Source organism: Puma concolor, chromosome B1 (genome assembly GCF_028749965.1).
Source record: "Puma concolor isolate L17-30 chromosome B1, mPumCon1.1.hap2, whole genome shotgun sequence".
Lineage (NCBI taxonomy): Eukaryota > Metazoa > Chordata > Mammalia > Carnivora > Felidae > Puma > Puma concolor.
Window position 1 is genome coordinate 11,300,731 of NC_141670.1, and position 24,118 is coordinate 11,324,848.

The 24,118-nt window shown below is 38.7% G+C and overlaps 1 long non-coding RNA gene across 1 annotated transcript in view; it reads left to right on the plus strand.

Moving 5' to 3' along the window:
- Positions 1-4,298: 4,298 nt before the first annotated feature.
- The window catches only part of LOC147581461 (uncharacterized), a 46,437-nt gene continuing 26,617 nt past the window's right edge, over positions 4,299-24,118 (plus strand). Inside the window, exons 1-2 of the long non-coding RNA XR_015249673.1 lie at positions 4,299-4,412; positions 7,053-7,139. This is a non-coding gene — a long non-coding RNA (uncharacterized LOC147581461). The remainder of the gene's footprint in view (positions 4,413-7,052; positions 7,140-24,118) is intronic.

Below are 24,118 nucleotides of genomic sequence, written 5' to 3' on the forward strand. Positions count from 1 at the left end.
ACATAATATATGCATCTTATAAATTAGAAAGGTATCTCTTGCAATAAAAACACCTTCACACCAAAATAAAGGTTTCTACAAGCATGACACATATATAAATTCGCTTGGCAGCTATGAAATCTTTGTTAGATGCAAGAAACAGATTCGTTTTGCAAGCTTTCAAAAGCTGGAAGATTTTTCAGTTTTTCATTTTCACAAACATTTTTCACAACCAGTATTCTGGAAATTGTTGAATAACACACTGTTGAGGATTACACACCTTAAATACTGGCAATATGGATATTTGATGCTGCCAGTACAGACTACTGTAGAGTCCTGATAATTCCGATGGCAGTATTTTATGCAAGTTTCAAAGCCCATCAAGCACGTGTGTCTCAATACAAGACCACAGGACCTCCACATCCCTAACATCTAAATGCTAATGACTACAAGATAAGGTGTCAGTGCACTTTTTATTTACATAACCAACAGTATGCTTGGCATTCCTTCTTTGAAGTCTCATCTTGAAAAGTCAACATCAAAGTTAACCTGTCCACAAACTAACTCTTGATTGTTCTTCTCAGCTATCTCTTCAAATCCTACTCAAGTCCAGTAAATGGTAGCATTCTTCGCTGTGTCGTTTAATCAGGAACCCAAGAGTATCCATGCTTTCCATCTCTTGTTTACATCCTACATGAATCAGTCAGTCAGACTTTTTACATCCTCAACACAGGTCAAAATTGCCCAGTTCTCTATACTTCATTGCCAGCATCCTGGTTATAGTCGCTGCTGTTTTTTTTTTTTTTTTTTTTTTACCTGGACTATAGCAAGAGTTCTATAATGTATCACTTACCCATCTTCTTGCCCCTCCTGTCCTGACTGTCCACATACATTAAAGGGACTAGTTTCCCCCCACAGATTATTCCCCATGCCATGTGTATGTACACCTGTGATTCACACCATCCCTCTTTTCTTCTGGCTGCTCATCACCAAGCTCTCAACTCAAGCTCCAATTCTTCTAACTAAGAAGGCTTCTTGGTCTCTCTCACCAGGTCAGATCTTTCCATTAACTCACACAGCATCCATCATCAATCTTTTAGACAAATTCTAACATTACAATTCTATACTGACTATATGATTACTTAACTGGTATTTATCTTTCCATTAGCTCAAGCTCACGTGAGTTGGATCATGCCTATTTGACCTCACTTCTAAGAACATCTGGCTCTCAGTGGATGTTCTAAAGCTATCAGGAGAGTAAGTATATCCTTTATGTAAGCATAAGGCCCCATAGTTCTGGACACTAGCTAACCTTGCTGTAGGTCTCTTTTTCCTTTGTCCACTCTACCCCAGTCACAACGAGCTTCTTTCACTTGCTAGAAAAGCTTTCCCAACTCCAAGTATTCCAAAGCCAGTTACTTCTACCTGGAATACTCTTCCTATAGGAAGTTGTTGATATAGGTGGCTTTCTCTCATCTTTCCATGGCCTAAATGCATCTTTCTCAGGGCTCTGTTACCTGAGCTCCTTTATAAGTTGGTTGCACTTCTTGGTTATTCTAAGTTATGGATATGTCATTATTTTCTTTCTATTGCTTATCAAAAGCATACTTTATATTTAAGCATTACTTATGTATTATTTCCTCCTCCTCCCCTTTATAAGCTTTCTGCAGAGAGTAACATTATTTCTTTTGCCAACATATACTCAGGATCTAGCACGGTCCCAGACACGTAGGCACTTAATAAATATTCCAATAAATAGCAAATAATAATCATGTAAGAACACTTATAGTTAGATTCAAGATTTTCCTCAGTAAATAATTTAGGACCTATATTCTCTCATATTTGAATGGGTAAGTCTAGGCAATAGATTAGAGTGGAAATGCTTTATGTCTAAATAATTTCAAATGAGGTTTCAGCAAATATTCACTATAGCCACGTAAAAAAGAACACACTCATACAACATCCAACATTAAACAAGGTAATGTTGGCAAACTTCTAAGCATAAGTTGAGTGGGGGGGGGGGGGAGTGCATATTTAGTTAACCGAATATGATAGGTTGCTGTATATGGTTTTGAGCTCTAAACCAGTTCTCTATTTTGAGAAATGGCAATTGTCCAGAATAATTTATCTGAGGACTTTCTTTCCTGGCAAGATTTAGGTGACAATATCTGCTATTTCTTACAGCCAGTTGGGATCACTATATTCTACTGATTTAAGGGTGCAGGCTGTGGTTTCAGACATATTTGGATTCTGATCCAATTTCTATACTAACCAACAGCTTTGTAGAAATTTGGACAATTTGTTCAACATTTATCAGTTTAAAATAAGGACACAAAAATGCTTACCTCTTCTAAAATTAGGTAACATTACTTAAAAGATTTTCATCATGACTTCCAATTTATCAATATACACTAGTGCCCCTTGCATCTATAACACATATTATCTTTTGCTTCTTTGTGATAACATCCAAGCAGAGGAGGACTAGACAAGAGATCACCTGGGCAGGCTCCTGGAATGCTGATCTACAAATAGTACCATTTGTCTAGGATTCCAAGTATCACTGAAAATATAGACAACTGAATTTATCAGCACATATCTCAGGTCCATTTCCTGTGTGCCAGGCAGTGTTACAAGCTATTTAAAATTACCCTGTTGCTTAAATTCTGCCGCTCAATGAAGACAAAAAGGACAAATGCTTCGCTTAGCCATCTAAGGCATACTGAAAAGCCTTCAAAATAACGTGTCCAGGAAAGGGCAAGCTTTTATTGTGGTTGAGTGGCATATGCAAGTTTAGGGCAAAGGAGGAGTTTCTAAGGGCAACATATTCAGAGAGTACTGACCCCAGTGTCTTACTCTGGCCCTCCTTTTTGCACTGCTTGGTCTCCTTCCAAGTAAATGTTAAATAACTATTTAAAGAATTATGTTTAATAGGTCACCATTCTAGTACACTTATATTACTTCCTCCACTTTTGTTTGTTTATTTTTGAGAGAGAGAGAGAGAAAACAAATAGGCGAGGGACAGAGAGAAAAGGAGTCTTAAGCCGGCTCCATGCCTGCCAGCCAGGCAGAGCCAGAGGCGGGAAGCTGAATCCCACAGGATCATGGCCTGACCTGAAATCAAAAGTCAGATGCTCAACCAACCAAGCCACCCAAGTGACCCTCTGCTCCACTTTCAGATTCAAGTATGTGACTAACTCATGAAACTATGTTAGCAAATCATCAAAAACAAACATCTGTAAGAAGTTTAAAAGATTATATTCTTTTTTACCAAATAAAAATCATCACAAAATTCATCAAAGGACCATGTAAACCAAAACTGACTTTTAGAGTAAACATGAACTGTAGGTCATTCATGAACACCTGTAGCGTGCTTTGGAATCAAGTTCATTAAACTTAGTTTGCAACAGGTTCGTCGTACCCATTAAGGAAATCAACAAAAGTCAGAAACACCATGATTTTAGGGTTTTCCCTCTGGGTTTTGAAAACGTAAACAACTATCAGAGTAGAGGCTTATGTGCTCTTTATGCAAAATATTGGCCAGAATATCTCTAATTAGCAATGTAGCAAAAAGAAAATTCAAAATTTTAGAAAGAACACGTTAAGAACACAGATTTATGATTTGGATAAGGCAAAAAATTGTATATCTTACCCTAAAATAATCTATTAATATGTATTCCTCTTAGGAAGGCTCAACAGTATTTTCTCTATGGGATAGTCCTACAAAATAATTGCAAGATATATTGGTCTTCTTAAAATAAAAAAACATTATTAAACAATGTTTTCAAAGCATTTGAAGCATTTATCTAGGATTAATACTATTCACTTCATTTAAATACTTCTGGGTTTAACACTAGATTTTAATCCGATAGTGAGAAAGTAGATTGATATAACCTTATATAATACCACACTGCAAGAAAAAAAGAGGCTTTTCTTAATTTAAAATTTGTAATATCCAAAAAGTAATTAAGGAAACAAGAGCGTCTACTGCTTAAAACACAAGGTTGAGAAAAAAACTTAACAGTACAACAGTAATAACGACAGCAACATCTCGCACGTCCTTTTCCGGACCTCCGTCTCACCCACCCTGCTCCCTCCGGCTGAGACCACCTTCTCACCCCGCAGGCTCCTGGGCACCACTGAGCTGCGGGGGGGCTTCTTCCAGAACACGCTGGGCGGCGCCACGCCCGTCCGACTGCGCGCTTCCGTCGTCCGGGAGGCGGGGGGCGGGGATTATTACTGCCAGCACCGGGTGAAGGACACGTGGGACGTCGTCAAAGCCCCTCCGAGGCCCCGACCTCTGACGCGCACCTTCCGGGCAGCCCCGCCCCCACGTGCCTCCCTGCCGCGCAGCTGCAGTGGGCGCCTTCCTTCCTTCACGTTCGCACCCTCCTTTCACCTGCCGAGGAAAGGAAAGAGCCCCACGACGTTTAGAGGTAAATTAACTAGTATAATGATAGTAAGGATTTCAACATTTCTGGACTTCGTCTACACCGAGATAAGGTTGTTGTTGGCTTTTTTTGTTTTTTGTTTTGTATGCTCTACGTGTAAGTGAATCTGTGCCAAAATTGAGGAAGGTAGAAACTATCATTCCTTTTTGATCAATAAGGAGGAAGAAACTTAATCTGAACAATTTAACCACGGAAACTCAGCTACTAGGTGGTTGAGATGAATTGTAAGCCATCCATTTGCCCGGAGCCTAGCTCCAAATCAGTTTGCTATACCAGATAGTAAGTGTATTATGTAATGTCCATTCATTAAGATGTTACAGCAGTAAATAATTCTTATAGAATATATTCTTGACTATACATATAATGCACAGTAAATACATTTGTATATAGTAATGCATTCATTAGAGAAGTTCACGATATATGCATATATATAAATCTTTATACTGTTACTCATATTTGTATATCAATTGGTCTTATTTTAATTTTTTTTTAAATTTTTTTTTTCCAACGTTTATTTATTTTTAGGACAGAGAGAGACAGAGCATGAACGGGGGAGGGGCAGAGAGAGAGGGAGACACAGAATCGGAAACAGGCTCCAGGCTCTGAGCCATCAGCCCAGGGCCTGACGCAGAGCTCGAACTCCCGGACCGCGAGATCGTGACCTGGCTGAAGTCGGACGCTTAACCGACTGCGCCACCCAGGCGCCCCTCAATTGGTCTTATTTTATAATTTCTTCATGAATTTGTAATATATTTATTAAACATATCGAAATTTCCAGCCACTCTCCTAATTCTTCTTCTCAAGACTCATAACGAGCAAAAGGATATTCCATAAACTCAGAAAAAACTTTTCATAACCTTGGCTTGATTAAACTTGTGAAACATTTTTTAGCAAATATACAGAAACATTATTAAACTACTTTTGGTTGTTGTTATAACTCAGTCTTAGCACATAAGTTTTAGGAGAAAAACATTCACCAAAGTTTTGCTATAGATTCTATCAAGCCATTTGTTTATTTTTTGCTACTTCTTGTTTGTTTTAATTTACAAGTAACCATCTAAGCAAACTAGAGCAGGCTTATAAGATATGCATTATAAATTAAAGTCATCTATTTGAATCTCCAAATATTTAGATCAAGGCAATATTCATTCTTGACATATGCAGAAAGAACAAAATTGACTTCCTGTTCTCATCATGAGCCCTGGTTTGCAAATGAGGAGTGTATGCTTTAAATTGCATGCAATTTTGACCTGGGCATTACACGCTGTTAACTTCAGGAGCTATAGATACAACCCCTTTGTAATGCTCTTGAAAAACCTCTTTAAAGTACTCAGAATTTCTGGGAACCATCCAGAAAACCAATTAAAAATGGGGTAGGGAGGGGCGCCTGGGTGGCGCAGTCGGTTAAGCGTCCGACTTCAGCCAGGTCACGATCTCGCGGTCGGGGAGTTCGAGCCCCGCGTCGGGCTCTGGGCTGACGGCTCAGAGCCTGGAGCCTGTTTCCGATTCTGTGTCTCCCTCTCTCTCTGCCCCTCCCCCGTTCATGCTCTGTCTCTCTCTGTCCCAAAAATAAATAAACGTTGAAAAAAAAAATTAAAAAAAAAAATGGGGTAGGGAAATATAGTGGTGCTGGAAAGCCTTTGCCATAAGGAAGGGAGGCATTAGCTGCGTCGAATAACCTTACGTATCCTTACCACAATCACCTCAGAAAGTCTTCCCTTAAATACATGATAAAAGAAATGCCCCATTTTCATTATAGTTCATTTGTATTGATTCATCACTGCATTCCCTTTAAGAGTTGTGATACACTATATTGAATTTATGGAATTATAGAAATCAGAGTTATAAAAGGCCGATCAACCCATCTTGCTCAACTCATCAGTTAAGGATTATTTGGCGTGACTTATTCTTAAGTGTTTAGTCAGATTGTAAATCAGTTAAGCAATAGTGCTTTTGGGAAATGACCTCAGTGATAAGAAAACTTGGGGCATTCATTTTTCATCATTATCTCTAAAACATGAGTGCTTAACCATATTCTAGACACTGGGATTTCAAACATGTGAGTCAGTTTTTTCCCAGTATTTGAACTTTCCCCTAAGGAATATGGCAGTGCTCTGGTATATTTAGTACTCAAAACTTCAGACAGAGTAAGAAATATTACCCAAGTGCCCACGGTTATACATTTTAAAATCGTACTAATTTGCTACCAGGAAAAAGAAAATGGTTGGATTTTTTAAAATGTAGAATATCAAGAAACGACGCTGTGGGAACTTAAATTCTCTCATTCCTGTCATGACTTTTCACAAGTCTGCCTTACTGGAGAACTTTTCGTGGCTGTTTTCTCTACCCTTAGTTAACTTTGAATCCCTACAACTGCATCATCTCCTTTATTCATTCTCACAATTCTTACTTTCTATCTTTGGAAATAAAAAAAAAAAATGGCCACAGAATCTTCAAAATATTTTAGAGCAATCACCATAGGTTAATTTTCTACAAATGACATATTCAAGAACATTTCCTTCAGTAAGATGAAAGTTGAATAAATCCCCTGATCCCTCATCAAACTCTGTAAGTCAGTCTATGTTGATGAATATTCCGTTACAAACTATTGTGTCTGTTTCCTAGATTTAGCATGGAGTCTGAAATGGGGAAAATGAGAATTGCTCTCAAATCCAGCTGCAATCAATCATCTTGGAAAATACTCTCGTCCCTGTGAGTGACACAACATAATAATTAAAGTCCTCTTCTGTCAGAAATTGAATAGATTCAGAAACATTTTTGATAGAAATAGACTTTTTAACTTTTAATTTTCAATTGTTCCTAATGAATTCCCATAAGCATACATTAGCTCACTTAATTCTTTATTCTTTCTCGCAGAAACGAAACCCTTTAAGCAATGGGAAATTATTATTTTTTTTCCATTTTTATTTCCCTCTGCTCACACATTTTACTATATTTATGTGACACAGTAGAGGTTTTGACAGGATCATGTGTTTGAAAACCCTGCTCTCAATGTCTCTCTATTACTCAATGCATTTATCTATCAGATATAAAGTCATCTTGATGTAGTTTAAAAAGTAATTAGAATGCAGTTGTTTCAAAGTAAATTCATTTTTACAAAGATATTTTATCTAGCTCCATCATTTTCGTGGTCACTTCCTCTTAAAATTCAATATAGTCTCTGTTACTAATTTCTCTCTTATAGTCAGATACCTCATCCTGTTTTACCTCCTCTTGTCAGTGATTCTCTCAAAATCATCCAGTTCAGTAACATTTTTCCTTTGTAATTAATCTGATTTTTTCTTATAAAATATTTTTTTCCTTGAGATATTCCCTACCTTGAAGGAATTGAGCAAAATAGGTTCCCATTCACATCCCAAATGCCCCCAAACCATTAAATAATTAAGTCAGCAGTAACGTCATCCTAGTATCTGATCGTTTACTCCCATCAAGTCTCCAAGATTAGCAATTTTGAGAAAATTGAGGTTTTGCTGAATTTTAGATGAAAATAGATGTTGGTAAAAGATAGAAACTCAGTGTAAGCAGAAGTGATGGAAGGTTTTAATGGAGAGTTCTGGACGCATTCTTTAATTCACGGAATGATCAAGAAGGCACTTAGGACGGTGAGGCAGGGGAGAATGTTTTCCATGAGAGAGTAACTGAAAAGCAGCTGCCAACAAAGAAAGATGTTTAATTTACATGTGTGCCTAAGGATGCTCATTACTACTGCTTAAATATTTCATTAATGTTGAGTGGGCAGTTAGAGTCTGTGAGGGTCTGTGCTAGGTATTGATAGAAAACTATTTCCTTCTTTAATATTAAGTAAATGGAATAGATAACATTTCTGCTGAGATATCCCATGGTTTTATGTAATGAACAGTTAGTTCAGATTGCTGACAATCTATTTAAAGACAGAAGCAATAACCACCAAGAACAAAATTATAATCCGACGCCTTACCGAGAAGATATCTCACAAAGTAGGTTGTGTTTAAGTCAGAAGTGATTTATATAGACACCATATACCATTGAATGGAAGAGAGAGCACCAGAATATCCATTTGCTGAATTTCATGTCCTTGAATTTCTCATCCGTAAGGACCTCATAATATATGATACTGTGGTAGAGGATAAATGAGATTGTTATATACACTAAATAATATCTTGTATCATTAAAACTTGTGTATATAATAAAAAGTAGTTGTGAAATGTTCAGAGCTATACAAAGGTTTTTTTTGTTTTGTTTTGTTTTTAATTTCAAAAGTCTATTGTGATTTCAAACAGTGATTCCTAGTAGGGACGATTTTATCCCCCAGAGAACATGTAGCAAAGTCTGGAAACAACATTGGTCATTGTGAGGGGTGGAGGAGCTGCTGGTATTGAGTAGAGGCCAAGGATGATGTGAGACATCCTGCAATGCATAGAGCAACCCCTTGCCCCAACACAGAATTACCAGCCCCAAATGGCAGTTCTTCCAAGGTTAAGAAACCCTGTTGGAGAGCATTTAGGAAGTCACTTGGAAGTGAAACATAAAGTGCACTACGTCTTAAAGAATGCCCATGAATTGAAGAGAGCAGTATTCTCTTTTTCTTTAGTATAATTTATTGACAAATTGGCTAACATGCAGTGTGTACAGTGTATTCTTGGTTTTTGGGGTAGATTCCCGCGGTTCATTGCTTACATACAACACCCAGTGCTCATCCCAACAAGTGCCCTCCTCAATGTCCATCACCCATTTTCCCCTCTCACACATCCCTCCATTGACCCTGAGTTTGTTCTCTGTATTTAACAGTCTCTTATGGTTTGGCTCCCTCCCTCTACAACTTTTGTTTTTTCCTTCCCCTCCCCTTCCCCTTCTGTTAAGTTTGTCAGGATCCACATAAGGGTGAAAACATACGGTATCTGTCTTTCTCTGTGTGACTTATTTCACTTAGCATAACACCCTCCACTTCCATCCACGTTGCTACAAAAGGCCAGATTTCATTCTTTCTCACTGCCACATAGTTTTCCATTGTGTATATCAACCACAGTTTCTTTATCCATTCATCAGCTGATGGACATTTAGGCTCTTTCCATAGTTTGGCTATTGTTGAAAGGGCTGCTGTAAACATTGGGGTACAAGTGCTCCTATGCATCAGCACTCCTGTATCCCTTGGGTAAATTCCTAGCAGTGCTATTGCTGGCTCATAGGGTAGATCTATTTTTAATTTTTTGAGGAGCCTCCACACTGTTTTCCAGAGTGGCTGCACCAGTTTGCATTCCCACCAACAGTGCAAGAGGGTTCCCGTTTCTCCACATCCTCTCCAGCATCTATAGTCTCCTGATTTGTTCATTTTGGCCACTCTGACTGGCGTGAGGCGGTATCTCAGTGTGGTTTTGACTTGTATTTCGATGATGAGGAGCGATGTTGCGCATCTTTCCATGTGTCTGTTGGCCGTCTTAGATGGGGAGAAGGAATGCGCGGTCGTATAATTTCTAACAGGAACCTTGTTGCTCATCTGTGGATTGTGAAGGTGACCATAGAGCAATGAAATGAAGCAGGTTTGTTGGTGCAAATACATGAGGCTGTGCTCTAGATGGTGATTATGTAGTTGACATGGAGGAGTTTAAGTCTAGTATAATATTGGAAAATATATATGTTTAAGGGTGAGTGAATACTGAGGCAGGAAAAAAAAAAAACAAGAAACAAGAAAAAAATTCCGAATATTTTATAATAGAACTTACTTGTGTTAATGAAGACCTGCCGATGAAAACTGAATGGAAAATGTAGTTGAAAATATGAGGAAATTCCGAAGGGCTGTGGGAAGGTAGACTGAGGGCCATAGAAAAAAAGTCATCACTGGTTTACCTCAGAAATGAATATTTGCTACTTTAGACAATATAGAAAACGTTAATCTGTATTGATTATTTGACCAAATGCATATATTAGGATTATTTTACTGAGGAACTAAAATTCTTCTCAGAGCTTTACATTGTAATAAGGCAAACAATATATAATATGTATAATATAATATACAAGAAACCATGATGGGTGGCAGTGCCTGGGTGGCTGAGTCGGTTAAGCATCTGACTCTTGATTTCAGCTTAGGTCAGGATCTCAGGTTCACAAGTTTGAGCCCCGTGTCAGGCTGTTTTGACAGCCTGCTTTGGATTCTCTCTCTCCTCTCTCTGGCCCTCTCCAACTCTCTCTGTCTCTCGAAATAGATAAATGAATTGTAAAAGAAAAAAATAAAGAACCGAAACATTGAGAGCTCAGAGGAGTTTAGTACGCCCTACTCTAATTTATGATTAAGGAAATTTGCTTAAAGAAAATAAAATGAATACTGAATCTTTAATTAGGGAGAATTCATCACTTCTGAGATCTCCTTTAGTTAAACATCTTTAACTCCTTCAGCTAACTTCTGCTTCCCCAGGGTAAAGAAACATTTTTTTTAATGTTTATTTTTGAGAGAGAGCTCTCAAGAGAAGGAAGGAGAGGGAGAAGGAGGAGGAGGGCCAAAGAGACATGAGGACGGAGGGTCCAGAGTGGGCTCCCGGCTGACAGTGGAGAGCCCCACCTGGTGCTAGAACTCAGGAACCAACCTGTGGGATCATGACCCAAGCCAAAGTCAGATGCTTAACCTTAACCAACTGAGCCACCCAGGTGCCCCCACCTCCTCCCGGGTAAAGAAACTTTTGGGTGTTCTCTCACTGATTGGTAGGTGCCTTAATCACCTCTCTGTCTCCTGGCAGCTCGAGCAGGCACACTATCCTTGCCTTACCTCCCAGGACCCCAACAAGAACTGGAGAATGCATATTCTCGGCTGTCATATTCTCACAGTATTCCAAAACCAATATCCCTTCCCCCGCCATAAAAATTCTGCAGCCCCGCCCCACCCCGCCATGCTGAACATCTTGCTTTCCCTCCAGACCCTTCTCTTCTCAATACACAACTTAAAGAATTTTATCTTGGCAGTGAAAACTATATTGTGGGAGGCAAGGAGAAAATAGTTCTGTCACATCGTGTGTACTTTCAAACCTTCCAGTCTTCCCCTCTTATAAGCATTTGAAATCAAAGCCTGAAATAAGAAGGAGCATCTCCCCTCGCTCTGCAGGTATCTCCTCACCTCCTGAGACAAAAGAAGACTATGGGAGAGGAGTGGGACGGAGGCACTTCAGGGACACGGCCTCTGGGTATATCACAAATCATCTCATCCAGACACCTGTATCACCAATTTGATGAGAACTGGCATTATCGACTCATTTTAGGCATCGTATCATACTGGCCAGGGGAAAAGACATTTAAACTTGTTTAATGCTTTGCTATTCCTTATTGGTTCTGTCAAAGAGAGTCATTTCTAAGAGTTCAAATAGTCTTTCTCAGTTTCTTTATATTACCATTTCTGCCAATCACCTTGTCATTCTTCCAATCAGCCAAGCTAGGAATGTATCAGTCTTGCGCAATTTTGTTTTCTTACTCCATTGTGGAATTTTCATGTCCTTCTGGTACTTTCCTTACAATATATCTTTGGTTTGTTCTAATCCCTCCAGTTTCTTATATGTCTACTCAGGACAGCATTTTATACAGCTGAAAGAATAATGTCTGTCCTAAATGAATTTTAATGTTTGGTGTCTCTGCCAGTATAACGTGCAAAATACTACCCAACCAACCAAAGGAACGTAACTTTAATGTTACTGTATCTAAAAGTCAAATTAACTCAAACTCATTCTTTTTTATTTTATTACTATTATTATTTTTAATGTTTATTTCTTTTTGAAGGGAAGAGAGACAGAACATGAGCAGGAGAGGGGCAGAGAGAGAGGGAGACATAGAATCTGAAGCAGGCTCCAGGCTCTGAGCTGTCAGTGCAGAGCCCGACAGGGGGCTCGAACCCACGAACCGTGAGATCATGACCTGAGCTGAAGTTGGTCTCTTAACCGACTGAGCCACCCAGGCACCCAAAACTAGTTCTTTTTTAAAAAAGTTTATTTATTTTGAATGAAATGGTGGGGGGAGAGGGAATGAGAATGAGCAGGGGAGGGGCAGAGAGTGAGGGAGAGAGAGAGAATCTCGAGAGAATCAATGTGGGGCTGTCTCAAGAACCCTGAGATCATGACCTGAGCCAAAACCAAGAAGTCGGACGCTTAACTGGTTGAGCCACCTAGGGGCCCCATGATACTAATTCTTTATATTCAGTATTTACTTTGCAAGTTAAATGCAAAACTTCATAAGTTTATAAACATTTACTACATGATTTTTCATAGAAATAAATGTAATGCGAGTGTTTCCTTGTTTAAGCTTTCCCATTTTCCCATTCTTATTTTCCTTATTTCTTTCGGAATGATCCAAGAATCCTTAAAATATAAAATATCAGTAAACATCTAGGTTTCAAATTCATCAATTTCTTTATTTTAAAAATAGGGTATTTATTACCATGAAGCTACATAAAACTTTTATTAAAGATTTATATAAAACAGAATTTTATATAAATGTAAAATGATAAACTTGCTAAAACCACTCAAATTGCAGGCATATCCTGAGCAACATAAATTATTAATCATGTATTTCTGTGAGCAGCCACTAAGAAAGGTTTTCTTCTTGCACCCACTCACTACAAGGCCAGTGGGAAAAACCGCCTGGGCAAATGCTATCCCATTTTATCCCATTGGGTTAGTTCCCTAGTCCTGCCAAAACAAACATAAACTTGGTGACATGAAGCTACAGAACTTTATTCTGTCATAATTCTGGAGGCCAGAAGCTTGAAATCAATGTGTGGGCATAGTCGTACTCTTGCAGTTTCTAAGGGAGACGCTGGCTGTTCCTCCTTCTGGTAGCATGCCTCCAATCTGGGGCTCCGTGTGCACAGGGCTTTCTTCCTTGTGCCTATCAAGTCTTCCTCTCCTTTCTTTTTTAAGGACAGTGGCCCTTGGATTTAAGACTCCCCCTATATGCAGGATGATCTTATCACAAGACCCTTAACTTAGTTATACCTAGACAGAGTCTATTTCCAAATAAGTTTACATACACAAGTAGGGGGCTATAACTTGACATATATTTTTGAGGTACATATTTTAGTTCATTAGACCCCTGGAAGGTTAAATTTGAACTAATATGGTCACCTGGGTGGCTCAGTCTGTTAAGCGTCTCACTCTAGATTTCGGCTCAGGTCATGATATCCCAGTTCGTGGGATCGAACCCTGCATCCAGCTCTATGTTGACTGCTTGGGATTCTCTCTCTCCTTCTGTACCCCCCCACCACCACTTGTGCTCTCTCTCTCTCTCTCTCTCTCTCTGAAAATAATTTTTTTTTAAAAATCTGAACCAATAGCTTTCCTTTTTTTCCCACTGTAGAAAAAAAATTGTCTCACACATTTAAAAAAATCTCAATGGTCCACTTAACTATGAATTCAATCTTCTCATTTGAAGAGTTGCAAACTCTTAAAGTTTAAAGAGAAACTTTTAAAATGCCTTAGGTGTACATTTTAAAAACTCTTAAATGTACTGAGGGAATCTATAAAAAAACATATTCAGAACGTTAAGGCATAAACTTGATGATTAATGGGTCTATTCTTCTGTCCCCAATGCCAGTGCTGCCTGACAATGCAGACCATCCTGCTCCAACCTCCAGCTAAAGAATGAAGTAAAATAGGTAAACACTAAATCTTGCACCAGTTGCTAAACGAAGCATTTCAAATATTTAGGGTGGAAAAGTCATCTGTTAAGCTCTTACACAATTTCTTTCCTTCCTTCTGGAGTAAAGAGGGAATCCAAGGATGGGCTGTCTCCCAACTCTAAATAAAAGGCCCCCCTCCACCCCTCTTCCTGCGCAGCTCCTTCCCCCTTCCTCCCTCCTTCCTCCCTCCATTTCCCCTTCCTCTGTCCATCCCTCCTTCCTCCCTCCACCCATCCCTCCTCCATTCCTCCTTCCTCCCTCCCTCTGTCCTTCCTCCCTCCATCCATCCCTCCTTCCTCCTTCTCTCCCTCCATCCTTCCTCCATCCATCCCTCCTTCCTCTATCCATCCATTCTCCCTCTATCCATCCATTCTCCCTCTATCCATTCTCCCTTCATCCATTCCCCCTTCCTCCCTCCCTCCCCTCCCTTCCTCCATCCCTCCCTCCATTCCTCCTTTCCTCCCTCCACCCCTCTTTCCTCCCTTCATCCCTCCTTCCTCCCTCCATCCATCCCTCCTTCCTCCCTCCCTCTGTCCCTCCTTCCTCCCTCCATCCATCCCTCCTTCCTCCTTCCCTCCCTCCATCCTTCCTCCATCCATCCCTCCTTCCTCTATCCATCCATTCTCCCTCTATCCATTCTCCCTTCATCCATTCCCCCTTCCTCCCTCTCTCCCCTCCCTTCCTCCATCCTTCCCTCCATCCCTCCTTCCTCCATCTGCCCATTCCTCCTCCCTCCCTCCCTCCTTCCTCCCTCCCTCCATTCTTCCTCCATCCATTCATTCTCCCTCCATCCATTCTGCCCCCATCCATTCTCCCTCCATCCCTCCCTCCATCCCTCCTTCCTCCCTCCACCCCTCTTTCCTCCCTTCATCCCTCCTTCCTCCCTCCATCCATCCCTCCTTCTTCCTTCAATCTCTTCTTCCTCTCTCCATCCCTCCTTCCTCCATCTGCCTATTCCTCCTTCCTCCCTCCCTCCCTCCTTCCTCCCTCCCTCCATCCTTCCTCCATCCATTCTGCCCCCATCCATTCTCCCTCCATCCCTCCCTCCATCCCTCCTTCCTCCCTCCACCCCTCTTTCCTCCCTTCATCCCTCCTTCCTCCCTCTATCCATCCCTCCTTCCTCCTTCAATCTCTTCTTCCTCTCTCCATCCCTCCTTCCTCCATCTGCCCATTCCTCCTTCCTCCCTCCCTCCCTCCCTCCCTCCTTCCTCCCTCCCTCGCTCCTTCCTCCCTGCATCCCTCCTGACATTTGGTTTTCAGAGGCAACAGTGGTAGCGGTCTCCGCGGCGGAGCCCTTGCCCAGACCAGCAGCAGTGCAGACGCAGACCGTGGTGAATTTGGTGAATTGTGCTGTGTGACAGTGATACGGGGCTTGGAGCTGTGTGGTGTCTTCTGGGGGTATGACTCCTGGTGATACAGTCTTCAGGGCCTGCTGTGGGCCTTCCCAGAGGTTATGTGGCCTATCTGTAATTACTTCCGAGATTACTTTTCCATGTTGCTGGCAACAAAGAACAATGGCAGATACATCCACCTGGCCCACTCCATTCACTGGCAGCAACCGATAATCCAATGTATCAATACGAATTTAAAAATTTACTAGGAGGCATAGGGAATGGAGAAGGATCCGATTTTTTTTAATGTTTATTTATTTTTGAGACAGAGAGAGACAGAGATGAATGGGGGAGGGGCAGAGAGAGAGGGAGACACAGAATCGGAAGCAGGCTCCAGGCTCTGAGCCATCAGCCCAGAGCCCAACGCGGGGCTTGAACTCACGGACTGCGATCTCGTGACCTGAGCTGAAGTCGGACGCTTAACCGACTGAGCCATCCAGGCGCCCGAGAAGGATCCAATTTTAACGGTTGCTTGTAACACAAAGAAATGAATAAAATCCCAGATTTCTTAATCAAATACTTTGTGTAAAATATAATTTTTAATATGTAATCAGTTCTTCTTTTTCCTGACATTTAAAACTTGTCCAGATAGAAGAGGAATGTCTTTATTTTTGTAGCATGTCAGTCTGCATGGGAAATTATAAACAAAATAATAACCAAGACAAAATGTATCTTGATGACTGATGTCATCACCATTGTTACTACTTTTATTTTTATTATAAACTATAAGATTTCTTAGCATTCTCTCATATACCCCATAAATACACTGTTCTTTTCCCCCAGTAATGTACAGCGCCAAGATAAGAAATTTTCACTTTTATTAAATTTCACTATATGTATTTATTTTGCTACCTGTATTGAAAAGAAAATAGCCATGTTAAGGGTCTAATTTCATGCAAATTAAATAAACTTTGTAGAAATTAACCAAAGGATCTAATTCCGACTCTACACAGCTTATTTTCATCAAATGAAAGAATACATTCTGAGTTCCAAACAACAAACTTGTATGTGTAGTTTTGTAACATCACTGCTTAAAAACAGAATTTACTAATTAAGCTTCTTCTGTAAGTGAAATAATATGAAGTACAAGTGATTGCACGATGTCATTGTTGAAGGTAAGAAATGTCTTTTGCATATTTGAAAGGGTGAATGTTTAAGAATAGACGTTTAAATCAGAAAAATAGTTTTAATTTTAGTTCTTAAATTTTGAGAAACATCATGCAGATCACTTTCACAAGAGCCAGGGAAGTGAGATAGAAAAATAAGAATTGACAATTCTCACGATATTAAATGCCAGAAAATAAACTTTTGTTTAATTAAGAACTTAAAGAAAATCTTTTAAGTGATGAAATCAGCAGTGAAAAATAGTGCCTTTGAATTTTTCCTTAAACTTCCACTGTCTGAACATATTAACAAATCCACTCTGCAACAATCTCAATCAATGACTCATTAAGAACCTTTTAACAAAAAAAATCGATGTATTTTAAAGTCCCTCTACATAGAAAACACATAGGCTACTTTAGCAAGCACTTAGAATTATTTCTCCCCCACAAACACTAAAATTTACATATTTGCTGGACGCTCTGTCATTTGCTATTGCAGTGTTTTTCTCTGCCAATTCTTACTGTCTGATGAAGAGAAAGATTCCTCAGCTTCTATGTTTGAGTTTAGTTTTCTTACATTTTTATTTTCTCATTTTGTGAACATTGATGTTTGAGGAGGGTTAGACTTAAAAAAGAGTGATTTGTATTCACAGCTGAGGTCAAACTATGCCTTCCTGAACCAGACGTTTTTAAGCACAAATCTTATATTTTATAGATATAAAAAGAAGAAACATAATACAGCTATAATAGGCATAAATGAAGGTTTTTCAGTGAAGAAAATCTCTGGAATTTAAAGTATAAGTTCTACATTAAAAGTTTATATATGTATATGTATATATGTGTATATATATACGTATATATACTTTTCAGTAATTTCTGAAATAAATTATTTTTATAACTCTACTTACAAAACTATTTATTGACTGGTTAATATATAAGAATATTCCGTGCACTACAAAATCACTGAAGACATAAAGCTCACTGAATGGTTTATGTGTCCTTAAATAGTTAAGGAAATGCAGACATGTAAAAACAAATTACAAATAATATGGGCAATTGTATTAAAGAAATTTGTACAAGATTGAGTCATAGCTTAGAAGAAAATGATCAATAATAACCGTATCCCAAATAACATGGTTTTTGAAACTGAATCTTGAGAATTAATTGATAACTCAGTAATTAAACAAAATTTAAGGAAATAAATTATAAGAAGAAAGAGTAGACCCTGTAAAGACACAGAAGCATGAAACAGTACGTTCAGAACTACAGATCCTTTATGAGTTTTAATATCTGAGACAAATACACTATATTGTTTCTTTGTTTTTTTATTTATTGATATAAAATTCACATATAAAAATTCATTTTTTAAATTTTTACAAAGTTTTTTATTTGTTTTGACTTAGAGGGAAAGGCAGACAGAGATGGAAAGAGACAATCCCAAACTGATAGCATGGAGCCCAACGCAAGACTCAGTCTCACAAACCATGAGATCATGACCTGAGCCCAAATCAAGAATTGATCGCTTAACTGACTGAGCCACCTGGGTGCCCCCTTAAAATTCATCTTAATCATTTTTGTGCATGATTCAGTGTTTATTTTAGTATATTCACATTATTTTGCAACCATCATGACTATCTAATTCTAGAACATTTAATCAACCCCTAAAAGGAATTCTTGTTAGCAGTCAATCCCAATTCTTCCTTCAACCCCTGGCAAGCATGAATCTACTTTCTGCCCTGGTTTTGCTTATTCTGGACATTTAAGATAGATGGAATTATGCCATATATGGCCTTTTGTTTCTGGCTTCTTTCAATTAGCATAGTGTTTTAAATATCCATCCATGTTGTAGCACATATCAAAACCTCACTTTTTTTTTTTTTTTTTTTTTTTTTGGCTGAATAGTGTTCCATTGTGTGAATATACCACCTTTGTTTATTTCTTCATCAAGTGATGAACATTTGGGTTATTTTCACTTTTTGGTTATTATGAATAATGCTGCTATATACATTTGTGCACAAGTTTTGGTATGCATATTGTGTTTTCATTTCTTTGGGGTATATACATAGGAGTACAATTATGGGGCCATATAAAATCTCTATGTTTACCATTTTGAAGAATAGCCAAATTGTTTTGCCCAGATTGTGTTACTTTACATTTTCACCTGCAAAGTGTGAAGGTTCTTATTTTACTACATCCTGCAGCATGTGTTCTATATATACACACATATATGTATATATAGAAATGCAATTATTTTTAAGTCTTCTGCTGACCTGAGGAACAAAGGATAGGGATAAGGTAAATTAAGGCAGAACAATTTTACTCTCACAGAGAATCATTTGGGTTCATTTTCTGGGGGGTAGGTGGAGCGGTCCATATGTTTGTTTTTTAAGTGAATGTTTTTACCAGATGGCTACAAGCTTTTGGTTGCATTCTAGGATTACCAAAAAAAAAAAAAAAAAAAAAAAGGTAGTTTTTTGCTACACTTGTCACTGTTTTTACAGAGGGCAAACTCTTAGTGTTTGTCACTCTGACGCTTTCTCTGACATCACACTACTACTTTGTTCCTTAAACCTTAATTATTACTCCATGGAGTTGGTGGCAACCTGAGTTACCCTCTAGAACTACCACCAAACACATTTCCTCTTCTGTAGGAAGAATCTGGGTAGAGCAGCTAGTGAAGAGCAAGTTTTCTATCCCCCCCACTCCACCCCCCTCCCCCAAACGCTGGCTTCCTCTATATAGCACAGGGTAATAGCCCAGGATCTTAAGACCATCTTCTCCTGTCAAGACAACTGACTATATTGGATCAAACCAGTGATCAATATATGTACCAGAGACTTTTGAAACAGCAGAGCAATTAATGGAGGCTAAGAGCTTGAACAGGGAATGTAATCTCTAGGGCACATTTAGATGCAATAATAATTAGTGAAAATCTTTCTAGTTCAGGGAGTTTAAACACAATCTCTGACCTATCAGTGGCTGACAACTAATTGACCTTTGTCCAGGAGTAGCTCCTAAGAAGTCAACTTCAAAGATAAACGAAGGAGAAAGTATTTGAGCAGGGCTATGAGAATCTGCACACTGGAGTGAATATTTTTTTTTTAAATTTTTTTTTTCAACGTTTATTTATTTTTGGGACAGAGAGAGACAGAGCATGAACGGGGGAGGGGCAGAGAGAGAGGGAGACACAGAATCAGAAACAGGCTCCAGGCTCTGAGCCATCAGCCCAGAGCCTGACGCGGGGCTCGAACTCACAGACCGCGAGATCGTGACCTGGCTGAAGTCGGACGCTTAACCGACTGCGCCACCCAGGCGCCCCTGGAGTGAATATTAAAGTATGCTTTTTGTAGATGTCATTTTTGTTCAAATGAAGGAGATTTATTTCTTTCAGTGGTTGCCTGAATGAATGCTGAGTTTTGTCAGATGATTTTTCTGCATTATTGACAAGATCATGTGTTACTCTTTTTCTTTCTTTCTTCCTCTCTTTCTTCCTTTCTTCCTTTCTTTCATCTGTTATTATGGTAAATTACATCCTTTGATATTCCATGTTGAACCAACCTTGCTTTCCTAGGAAAAGCCCATTAGATTGTGATGCATTACTCTTTGTATGTATTGCTAGATTCAATTTGCTAGCATTTTGCTGATGGATTTTTATCTACATTCATGAGGGATATTAGTCTACAATTTTATTTTTTTAGATGTCTGGTTTGTTAATGTAGCGTTGGCCTCATAAACTGAGTTGGACTTGTTTTCTCCTCTTCTAGATACTAGAAAGTGTTTTGTAGAATTGATATTATTTCTTCTTAAATGCTTGGTAGAATTCACCAAGGAATATATCTAAAGTTTTCTTTTTTGGAAGGATTTGAGTAAGAGTTCTATTTCTTCAGTAGATATAGAACTTTTCACATAAATCTTTTTTTCTTGTGTAAGTTTTGATGGTTTGTGTCTTTCAACATATTGGTCCTTTTCAACTAAAATTGTGAATGTATGGACTTAAAATTGTAGATTTCTTTATTATTCAATTAGTATCTGCTGAATTTCTACTGTTGTCTTCTCTTTCATTCATGATGTTAACTTGTTTTTTCAATCATTTTCCTTGGAACTCTGAGTAGAGGTTGATTAAACTTACTGATATTCTCAAAGAGTCAACATTAAGTTTCAACTTTTTTCTGTTGTTTCCTATTTTCCATTTCATTCATTGGTGTTTTTATTTTCTTTCTGTTTCCTTTGCTTTTAATTTGTTCTTTTTCTAGTTTCTTGAGGTGTAAACTTGGAGTATTAATTTAAAAAAAGACTTTTTTTTCATTTTTTAAATTTTAGCATTAAGCTAAAAACTTCTCTCCAGCACTGCTTTAATGTTCTCTCACAAATTTGATATATTATGTTTTAAATTTAACTTAGTAAAAAACATTTTAATTTTCTTTTATCTTTAACACATGGGTTATTTAGAATGTTTTATTCATTCCAATTATTTTCAAGTTCCCAAATATCTTTCCACTATTGATGACTAGTTAATTTCCTTTATGATCCAATAACACAGTTATATATGTTATATATATATAGTATGTGTATATATTATATACATACTCCACAAAGTTTGTTTTATGGACTAGAATACAGTCACACTTGTTGGATGTTCCATGTGCTTGAAAAACATGCATATTCTACTCTTATTGACTGTTCTATAAATATCAATTAGGACAATTTGTTGACAGTGTTGTTCAGGTCTTCCAATATCCAGACAAATTTTCTGCCTACTCCTTCTATCAGTGATTGAGAGAGGAGTCTGAATTCTGTCATAATTATGGAGTTGTCTGTTTATCCTTTCAGTACTGTTAGTCTTTGTCTCATATATTTTGAAACTTAGATGTCAGATGCATACAAATTTAGGATGTTAATGTTTTATTGGAGAATTGATCTGCTTCTCATTATGCAATGCCCTTCTTTATCAGTGATAATATCCCTTATTTTGAAATGTAGTTTATCTGATATTAAGTAACCAAAATTTCTTCAGGTTAGTGTTTGCATCCTGTATGCTTTTACACCTTTTCACTTTTCACTCATGTTTGGCTTCATATTTAAACAGAGTTTCTTATGAACAACATATACTTGGGTCCTGCTTTTTTATCCCATTGGTCAGTTACAGGTTTGAATTTGCATTTACACCATTCACGTTTAATGTTATTATTGAAATGTTTGGATTGAAATCTTCAATCTTGTTAGCTATTTTCTAACCATTCCATCAGACTTATTGTTTTGCTTTGTTTTATACCCTTCTGTCTTCTCTTTCATGAATTCCTATAATGTGTAGATTAGATCATTTATTAGATTATTTGTCCCACGTACTTGGTTGCTCTGTTTTATTCATCTGTTTTACTTTTTTTTCTTTTAGGTGTCAGAATAATTTCTACCAACCTGAGTTGGTTCTTCTGATTCTTTCCTCCTTTATATGTGTCTCTCAAAGAGTCTGTCTTTATGTTACTTTGAATTTTTTTATCTCTATCACTGTTATCATTTCTAGCATTCTATTTAATTCTTATAGTATGCATCTCTGTTGAAATTACTGAAATGATTTTGCATGATTTTTCCATTAGGGTCTTTGCATATTAACCAGAGGATTTTAAATTTCCTATTCTATAATGCCAACATGTGTGTCATATCTCAGCTTGATTCTGTTGATTGTTTTCTCTTTTGGAGGTGTGTTGTATTTGATTGTCTTTTCTCATGCTTCGTAATGTTTTCTGAAAGCTTGTTCTGTACTGTAAGACAGTACAGACTAAAATACACAATTTTTATTCTCGGAAATTGGCATGCCTTTCTTTCTGCAAGGCGCGCAATATGGCAGTTTGTGTTAATGCAGTCAACAGCTGAGCTTGGCTCCAAATTTGTTGTCACTAGGATTACCCCCAGTGAACTACAGTCTTCAAATTACTTTAGTGATACCATATATTTAGTGTGAAGGTTGGTTTACTAGATGTTTTTCTCAGTATTTCCTGTGAACTCACATTTAGGTCTTCCTTTCGTACATCACCTCAGTGAGAGAGAGCCCCTTACAGATATCACAGTGGTATCCCACTGTGCCCTTTACTGAAAATCAGTTAGCTTGGTAGTGAAGGTTTGGAAGGTGTAATCTATTCTTCTGATTAAGCCACTGGCTAAGCCTGTTTGAGTCAGGTTGCTTGGCCATGGGTCCTTAGGACACAGCTTTACTCAAGTGTTCCTGCCCTTCCTGCAGATGGTATTTTTTTGGTCCCAGCAGGAACCTCTGCCCTACCACTAATGATGGACAGGCTTATTTTATTCACTTCTCTCAGCCACAATCAGTTTTCAAGGTGCCCTAAAAGTGACAGGGCTTCTTGCCCCTTCCCCCATCCATTGAGACTTGTTTCATAGGAGAGTGTTAGAGACTAAGTCGTGTCTTGTCTCTCCCCTTCTCCCTGGTTTGAAGCCCTAACCCCCAAAGTTACTATACTTGGAGTTAGGACCTTTAGAAATAGTTAAGTTTATAAGAGGTTGTAAAGGTGGGGCCTTAATCCTACCAGGACTGGTGTCTTTATAAGAGGAAGAAATACCAGTGAGCTCTCTGTGCATGCTCAGAGGAGCGGTCATGTGGAGACACAGTGAGAAGTTGGCCATCTGCAAGTCAAGGAGGAAGGCTTCAGAATGAAACCTGCTGTATCCACACCATAGTCTTGGACTTCCAGCCTCAAGAGCTGTGAGAAAGTGAATTTATATTGTTTATGCCATCCAGTCTATGGTATTTTGTTGTTGCAGCATGAGTGAACTAATACATGAAGACAGAAGAGGTAGATTGGATAGTTTTGTGATGCTGCCACAGTGACTGTTCCTATCTTGCCCAAGACGTGGGCTACAAGCAAATCCTTGCAGATACTCTTATCAGGCCTCTGTATGTGCGCAAGGTAGGATTTGTGAAGAACAACTCTTCACAGGGTTACAAACCACGCTCCTAGTATCCGTGGTCCTCAGAATCTTTCTTTTTTTCTTTTTTTTTTTTTTTAACGTTTATTTATTTTTGAGACAGAGAGAGAGCATGAACAGGGGAGGGTCAGAGAAAGAGGGAGACACAGAATCCGAAACAGGCTCCAGGCTCTGAGCCGTCAGCACAGAGCCCGACGCGGGGCTCGAACCCACAGACTGTGAGATCATGACCTGAGCCGAAGTCGGACGCTCAACCGACTGAGCCACCCAGGCGCCCCAGTCCTCAGAATCTTTCTGTTTTCTGCCTCTCTTCTCATGCACTCAGCCTCCAGCAATGGGCCACATATTCTAGCTTGGTTCTTCAGACTAGTACCTCACTGTGTCTGCTCAAGAAAAGCCAAGTGCTTCTGTCCCATCTGTCCACAGCATACCTCTCTCTCCTTAGGCGAATGTGGTGATTTGGTTGTCTCATAATCTCAGTTCTCCGTGGATTCATGACCGGTTATGAATTTGCAGTTTGTCTGACTTTTATGTGGTTGGATGCATTTTCCCACTCTGTAAATATCTAAGCAGAAAAGCAAGTCTGACATATTTTCTATATATTTGTCT